Below are 8,951 nucleotides of genomic sequence, written 5' to 3'. Positions count from 1 at the left end.
CATTATTTCCCCAAAACCCCCCCCTTTTTTTTTTTTTTATTAAAGATATGAAGGTGTCAGCTGAAAAGCAAAATATCAGAGATATTAATTTCAGTGGGTTAACTGCCTGAGTGCCTGGATTATTTGAAAACAGGCCATTTCTCACTAGGATCCCAAAGAGAATCCACCTCATCATATACACAATTAAAACTTTTTCAATTTCTTTTTTTGGATAGAGACTAACAATTACCCAACTCCCATACTGCTTTTCTGGCCAAGAAAATGAGCAATGGAAAATACAAGAGCAACCTGTAGTAAAGAGATATCCTTGTTATATATGTATATGTATTTATATATCGCATATAATTTTTTTTTCCTTTAGATACCAGGAACAGGAGAGAGAATGAAAAGCAAAGACATGGTGCCTTGGAGATAGACTCTCCCCTGTTGTCTCACCTTAACCATGGTGCAGCTGACACAGTTTGAGAGCCATTCCTGACTCTGACTCAGCTTGTGGCAGAGATGTGAATTTCCTTTTTCTTCAAGCTCATACAAGGATCAGACTCCATCTTCTATGATGTACTCATTCTTTCTTCCAGGAAGACTCTCTGATTGACATTCAAAAGAAAGCAGAGTAAGATGGATGTAACTGGAATTCTTCTTTTTGTAATATTTTGGATCCAATATTAAATTTGATAAAGGAAGAAAACCCTTTTCTTTCTATGTCTTTCAAGGAAAAACCTCAGTGACAGGATTTAGAAAACCTTTGCCTAGTCACTATAACTCAGAAAGTTGTTATTCATGAAGAATAAGCAAAGCATGCTCCCAAAACATGTTCTGTTGTTGGCTGACTCCTGTCTGCCTAGAGTTAAAACAACTGTAAGTTGAAGATAAAGACGTGCCTTCTTGGTGGCAAAAAGGTATATTTACACCTGTGTGGCTAGTCCTTGCTTCCTGACATGAATTCAGTGCTCCAGTTACTGCAACCCTTGATGTGTTTATGGTGAAGCGATGATAAGAATATGAGACTGCTGCTGCCTCATGCTGCCTTGTGCTGCAGTCTCAGGGAAATACCATGTATGCTAAAAATTGGAAGGCTCCTTTTTGTTCTACTATGAATTAGTATAAAATTAAAAGGTAGAATTTTTATGAAGAATTCAGCATTAAATCAAATCTCCTTCCAGTGAAGGTCATGTTTAAATTCTATGACTTTCACTGAAGCAGATTTAAGCCACTAAGTACTTTGGAAAATTCCCTTATAAATCTGTTAATCATGTTATTGTATTGACCCATGTAATACTCTAAAAACATAGTAGTAGCTGTTCCACTCTAAATTTTTACATAAAAGTTGAGACAATTCCGGTATTTTGAGGATCTACCCATGTATTGTAGTCTTAGTGCAATTTAACATACATTTACCACCGAAAAGCTTTCTACAGCTTTTCTCACTGCTGTTTCCTGTCCAGGAACAACTAACTTTTTTTTCTGGTTTGTTGACTGTCAAAATAAAGAGATGGACAGAACAATTGCAGGTAAAATGTTATACTGTCATGCTTATAAATATTACAGAAAACCTCCATATCATTTCCTACAGAGAATCACATCACAAAAAAGTTGCAAAGTAACAAGAAAACCGCTGTGGAGCAGCTCTAACAACTTCTGCACCTCACGTGGCCTTGAGTTCAGCCAACCTGTGTTCAGAGCTGGGCTTTTTTCACACTGGGTGGTTTTGACCTGTGATCTTAGCACAATGGGCAAATACCAAATATTTGTGTTTCTGTAAGTTGTTGTTCTTATTTTTGAAAATCAGGTTTGTATCTGGGGTCCCTTCAATATATCCTTCCCCAGATGTTCGTTATTCATGTATGTTGAGGATCTTCCCTTGCAGTCTGGTGTCTCTTGCCTACCAGCTGAGATTCAGATGTGCGTCTCTTAAGAGCAAGTGTAAGTGCTTGTGCTAAGGCACTTTCCAGCAGGAGGGGAGAACTCGCACCTTCACCTTCTAGTTAACTGAGGCATGATCTTTCTCTATGTGAGATATCATTACTATCTCTGGGACCAGAGCTTAAAAATACAGGTGATAAAGGAAGGGTGCGTCACATGAAGAGGCCTTGCCCTTGCCCTTGCCTCTCCCCTTCCTTCACTTTCCTCCCATCTGATTTCCATTTTTACAGTCTGTGCTAATGGCACTCACACGTGCACATACACATCTTGTCTCAGGTTGTTAACGAAGACAGAGTTGGAAGAACACAGTGCAGGGCATTGTAGATGGAATGTGTGGAATATTGTCTGTAGGTTGGAATTTATGGGAGTAAGCCCAAAGTTTACAGTTCTACAGAAGACGAATACTTGCAGAAGTGGTTTGCATTGTTGTAGCAACTAAAGGAATGCAAATAAATGCACTGTCTATATTCTGTTAAGTGTCAGATAATTATATACTTCATGTCACATACTGTTTTAAAAGCTGCAGTCTAGCAACGTAATACTGTAATTATAAACATATGGTTTTTAATACAAGGAGAAAATAAGATGTTCACTGTGTGAATTGTATTCCCTATGACAGCTTTAACTCCTGAGCAAAGATTGTAAAATATTTACCTTCTGGTTAAATAAATGAATAATTCAAGGTAGCTTATGACATTATGCTGTTCTACAGCAGATATTTTTAAAAAATCTCACTAGCCAGATACTTTGTAAACATGATTCAAAATTATTAAATGGGTTAAAAAAATGATGCTGATTTCAAGCCAACATTTACCAGATTTGAAAGATTATAAATACATAGAGCAAACAGAAACCAGAAGAAAAAAATATGTTCTGTGTAAGAACTCATTTGAATCCTTCCATTCTCCTTCATCTGCTGACTCCTTGAAACAACTGCAGCGTTGTGTCATGAAAAGTTGACTGTTTAAAGCCTAAAGGATAAAAGAAAACCCTACCTGGAAATGGAACAGAGAAAGCAACAAGGCACTCAAAGAAAAAAAAAAAAAAAGGGCACAAAGTTTTCTTCAACATCTCCTACTAGTATTTTTCTGCTTTTCAACTTAATCTATTGGTATCTCTGAATATCTGTCAAAATGGCTGTACTTACTGACTGTAAGAAAGTGAAGAATCTTACTCCTTAGTAAAGAATCTTACAAATTATGGGAGGTGGTACTCATAGAGCCACATCTAAACTTTTATGAAGAGGTCCAAATTCTATGGTGAGACATTTTTCAAGCACTAGACTGGTTTGAAACTGGGAGTGTTCTCAATGCAAGGAGATCCTACCTTTAATGGATCACATAACAACTGGAGCTTTATAGAAGACATGCATAATAGAAATGGGACATTTGATGAGCATTTTCTAATGTGGATTGAGTAACTTGAATTACTGATATAATTGTGAATAACTTATCATGTATAATTATCTGCACAAAGAGCCCAAATAGTACAGTAACTCTGTCAAAGGGACTCCAGCTTGTCTTTAATGTGACAATAATGTTTAGTACTTTACTTTTATGAAGCACTTTCTAAACACTAACTAATTAGTCCTTAGTAAGGTGGATGAGTGAGTCTTGAGCTTAATTGTAGTTGTGGGTTTCATGGCACCTACAGAGGTCAGCACAAGCCACAGGTTCCCCGGACCACAGTGGGAAGACGGGAAGCTTCGCAGGGCTGACCCTATAGAACAGCTTTGGTAGATCTGCTGAATTTAAAATGCTTACTTTCAAGTATGGTCCCTGACCAAACAACCAGTGTAGCCTGAATAGCTGGTATTGCTTAAATAACCGTTCCAAGCTCAAACTCAGGGAAGTTTAATGTTAAGTAAGAGATGAAAAATCAGACTTGTACAAGAGAAATGAGGGGAATAGAGGGGAAAAAGAAATTCGTATAAAAACCTTGACTAGTGGAAAATGTCATAACAGTCATCTTGAAAAAATTATTGCAATATAGATTAGTGCCACAGATTTACCATTTTTTACATCAGGATGAAAGTAGGAAAAGCCAATATAAATATGGTTCCTTGGCTTGGACCAGTGGTAAAAAGGGTAGAGGGTCTTTTCATGGCACGTGACAGAATGACAGCAGTAACAGACACCTCCTGAGATCCTAAGTAGTCTGCTAGGGCTCAGCTACAATAATTCCAGGTACAGCCTCACATGGCTGTTCATCTAGGTAAAGGCTGCTCTCCCAGTCAGCTTCTATCCTCCAAGTGGTAGGTCAAGTATAAGAATCTGTTTTGGGAGTCATTTGGGAATAGTTCATGAATTGCCATTTAGTCTAAGAAAAAATTTTTGCTTTCTCACCTAACTGGCATGGTAATGTGGGTCAGGGAGGGAAGGAGGAGAGCTTTGGTTTTTGGATATATTTTTTTTCCTGCAAATCAGGCTTGAGTTAGGCAGATAGGGAGGATAGGTTACAAACTTCTCACACCAGTGACGTAAGCAGCTCAGCCATATGAAAAAGAAAAAAGTATCTTAATACTGTCCAAAAAACCTAAACAATACAATTTCCTCTCATTTCAGTCTTATGAGCAGTATTATAGAGAAGAGAGGAACGGAGAGTTCCTGCAGAGAAGAGGGAACCAACTAAAGAAACAATTGAAGACTGACAGAAACCCTAAGTCAGGTGACAATAATTAGGGAAAGATGACATCTGGCTGAATTATTGTTGGTAGTTCCTCGGGAGTTACACTTGTGAAGCTGTATTCTGATTAAACCATACACTCTGCATCTTCCTGCATATTTGGGACAGTCCATCTCCAACCAATCTGGTCTGAGGAGCAATACCATAAAAAGCCCTAAGGATGTTTTTATTAGATAAAATTCTCTTGACCTATAGGCTCTGATTTGAATCATCTCTATAGAAGACCCAGCTCAGAAGCCAATGGAGATCATTTACTCTCCTTACAGGAGAGTCTTGGAAGAACCTCAGACCAGAGGACAAACAAGTCCATCCCATCCATAGGTAGAGTGGCACACAGGTGGTAGATTAAGAATAGACATCGCATACACACAGAAAGATAAAGCTGGCTCCAGATTTTCTTCAGTTTCCAGTGAAAAATCCATTTAATGAGCGAACTTCACATCTTCACTAGTTCTTTTCTTTTGGAGGGTGTGTGTGTGTTTGTCCTATTTTCCCAGTGGAAAATACAGAAAGGAAAATTACAAATTTAAATGCATAATAACTCCCTACTTTATCAGTGCTGCATTATTTTGAAAAAAAATGCACGTATATTTTAGAAATTTCTCTGAGCATAGTGCAAATAGAGAAAATTCACTATGCTGGACTGAAATGGTTGAATGTGTCTTAAAATATACCTATATGCCCTATCCATTGGCTCAAATTTTTTCACAAAAAATAAAACTTGTATAACTTCAGTACTTATATATGAAGTTTTTTCACTTTAGTGTCATTTGGTATCAGTCAAAAAAGAAAAGGATGTGAATACCAAATTATTTAGAAGAAAAAATTTAATAAAACAAACACTTGGATCTTCTCCTTAAAGTTGAACACTAAATACTTTTTAAAAATGGAACTCAATTAAGAACATCTAATATTGGCTTTGGTTTAAAAGAACAAATCTTGGCCTAGTTGATTTTCTGTTTCAGGAGGGAAAATAGACTGATTGACCCAACCTAGATTTAAAAATGAAGGTTGATAAAGAATAGTTTTCCACTGGTAAAAATGAAACATTCAATATTTAAAAAGTTATTTTCATATTTTAATATTAATTTTAATATTTGTAATATTCTAATATAGTATTGGTATATTAAGCACATATATGACATCCTTCTACAACGAGAGACAAAAATAAATAATTGAAATAATGATTCAATGCTCAACTAGGCTATGTCTTTGTATGTTTTTAACAGGTCACCCCTTGAAATTATTCATTCTGCAACTACTTTATAGCTCTACTTGGGAATATAACCCAAGTCGTTCTATCATAACGGAAGGAAGAATGTGAATATTCTTAAATGTAAAAGATAAGTGTATACTAGATCACATTGCACAATGAGATAGCTGAAGGCTAATAATCCAAAACATTGTTTTCAAAGGTATTTGCATTGCACATTTATAAAACTGTTGCTGTCTGTATTCTCTGTTTGGTATTCAAAAGGAGCAGCTTTAGTTTAAAAAAAATACTGAAGACTATTTTTCAGACAATGGAACATAAATCCAGGTAAATTAATATTCCTTCTGGGAGATAATAGAGAGTGACTTGTGGTATGAATTTTGTGAAATTTAGGTAATTTGAATTAGCTACAGACAGTTTGTTTCTGCAAACAGAGGCACCTCAAACTCTTTCCTTTCTAATTATTTTGCCTGCTTGTCTCATTTTTGTTTGCTACTCAGTTTGTGATAAAATGTTACCATGGAAGAGAGAAAAAAAAGAACATTGTTTTCTATCACCTTTTGTGTCTACAAAGCTTTGTGAAACAGAAAAAAGGAAACTCCTTTGTAGCAAATGGTATGAACCCAGTTTAAACTGCTCCCATAACCTCCGGGGGCTGGGGCAATCTGAGCTGAGAGGGCAGGGAAGGGGCACTGTGCATCCCTGGCCCTGTGATGGCATGGGAGCGCATGTGATGCACCAGCTCTCGGTGAGTTTTCTTGGATTTCTCTTTTGAATTTCAGTCCCTGACTGAATCAAAATGGCTTGAATGACTTACAAGTACACTGGTAAGCACACATACCAATACAAAAAAGGGTGAGATCCTTTGCAGAACTCGGCTGAAATGCAAGAGACATGTACACCCACAAGTTCATTATAACATTTAACTGAAGCTAAAAAAGGTCAACTGATGCTATAAATTTAATTGAAGAAAAAAAAATGAGAAGCATCAAAACCCAGAACACTTATATCACTGTTGACATAAATCTGCCCCATGCATAATTATACACAGCACTCAATAAAACCTGTAGGTCTTCCATGTATGTCTTAGAAGGGAAAAGATATTAATAAGGAAAGCAATTGATTCTGAAAATCTACAATATTCTAGATCACTCCATAATACATGAGAAGGGATGAAACCTCTCTTTTATTTCCACAAATAATATCTGAAGACAGTAACATTCATAAAAAGCAGAAATATTTTTGAAGTGCAAATTTCCGTAACCAAGGAAAAAGCACATATCATTTGTGCTCTACTGAGAAGGTGGAAAATGAAGAAGAGGTGCGACAAAGATGCTCTAAATACTGTGCACATCTATTAATTTTGGTAATGTTTTCTCCCATTTCAGAGTGTGTTCTTGAAGATTTTACTTTGCAAGGACTGTAACACTTTAGAAAAAAAATGGTTTAGACCATCTTTGGACAAAAAAAGGAGATTCTGGCAAAAATGTAGTAAAAGAAAACATACTGGCCTGACATAGACTCCTTTCACCTATCGTGTTGAAACACTGTATGAAGATCTTGATTGATCTTTGACAGAATACAAAATATATTCATGTCAAAATATGAGGACAATGGGCAAAATGTTCTGGGTGAAGAATTACAACATAAAACTACAGGGATTTGCTAGTCTGAGGGAGAGAAATTGCACTGAGTGTTTTGATGGTTTTGGTTTTTAGCTTCACTAGCAGAAGAGTTTCAAGAGAAAGGGAGGAGAAGGCAGTGTCCTACAATACTGTCTTGCTTTTCATTAGAGGAGGAGAAGGGAATATTCTGATTACCAGGAGAAATAATTAAAGGAATTCTGTATACTCAGAGGTCACAAGATCAGACTTTGATATGATCTTAAATGCATTCACTGTGCTAGCCATTAGACATCTCTTTTAAAGGAAAATGCATGAATACTATAGCTGGTGATGCAATAATACAGATGACACTCACTATTCTCCTAATTATTTTTATTGTCTTACTTGAAGCATTGTGGATTTTATAGATTTTCTTTTAAAAAGGGGGGGAAAAGAGCTAAGTATAGTCAACAGCAAATTTAACATTCCTTTTGAAGACCTTAGCAGCTTTGTAATGGCTTACTAGGAATCAGAGTGAAGGAAAAAAGAACCCTGTGAAGGGTGGGGTTATTTTAATTTAATTTTCTTTTCCCTTGTCCCTTTCACTGTCTAGATTTGAACGCTTTCACCAGGAAATAAATTTCATTTAATCTAGACATGAGGACTCTTAATTACATTGGAGGAGCTTTTAATTATATCATTTCCAATAATGGTGGAACTTCTTTTTGTCTGAGACTAATCAAAGGTAAAAGAACTCACTCAAAATGCTCTTTGCAATTAGATCGGAATAGTTTTGTGCTCTGGTGATTTCACGCCAAGCACATAGCACTTGAAGAATTGATGGTCTCCCTTGATACATTTTTAAGGTCTGAAAGTTTCCTTTATATATCAGGTGGTCATTTATTACAACAACTTATTAATTTCTAATAGTACCCAGTGTGTTCCTGTACAAACTCAGAAGGAAGGCAGAGCCATAAATATTAACCAGACCAAACCACCCAAATTGCCCAGTGCTTCCGCCAAAAAGCATCTGCAAAAAATAAACGTTCATTCAGATAATTTACATCTTAATCTAGCCTTCATCAGGTTTTCAGACACCCTGAGATGGAGGCCAATGCGTGTGATTATAGAAGGTGATAGGAGAGATGTACAAACATTTTCAGAAACAGAAAATGTAGACCCGTTGTGGTTTTTTAACCCCAGCTGGCAACTGAGCACCACGCAGACTCTCGCTCACTCCCCCCCCGGCCCCGGTGGGATGGGGAGAGAATCGGAAGAGTAAAAGTGACAACACTTGTGGGTTGAGATAAGAACAGTCTAATAATTGAAATAAAAGTAGTAGTAGTAATAATAATAATAATGAAAATGAAAACCGTAATGAAAAGGAAAATAACAAAAAGAGGGAGAAATGAAACCCAAGAAAAAACAAGTGATGCAAATGAAAAACAATTGCTCACCACCAACCGACCGATGCTCAGCTTGCCCCGGCCAGCTTTCCCCTAGTTTATATGCTGAGCATGACGTCA

The sequence above is a fragment of the Aptenodytes forsteri genome, unplaced genomic scaffold (genome assembly GCF_000699145.1).
Source record: "Aptenodytes forsteri isolate BGI_AS27 unplaced genomic scaffold, ASM69914v1 Scaffold35, whole genome shotgun sequence".
Classification (NCBI taxonomy): domain Eukaryota; kingdom Metazoa; phylum Chordata; class Aves; order Sphenisciformes; family Spheniscidae; genus Aptenodytes; species Aptenodytes forsteri.
The sequence above is the reverse complement of the archived record's forward strand: the minus strand, read 5'-3'. Positions refer to the sequence as shown.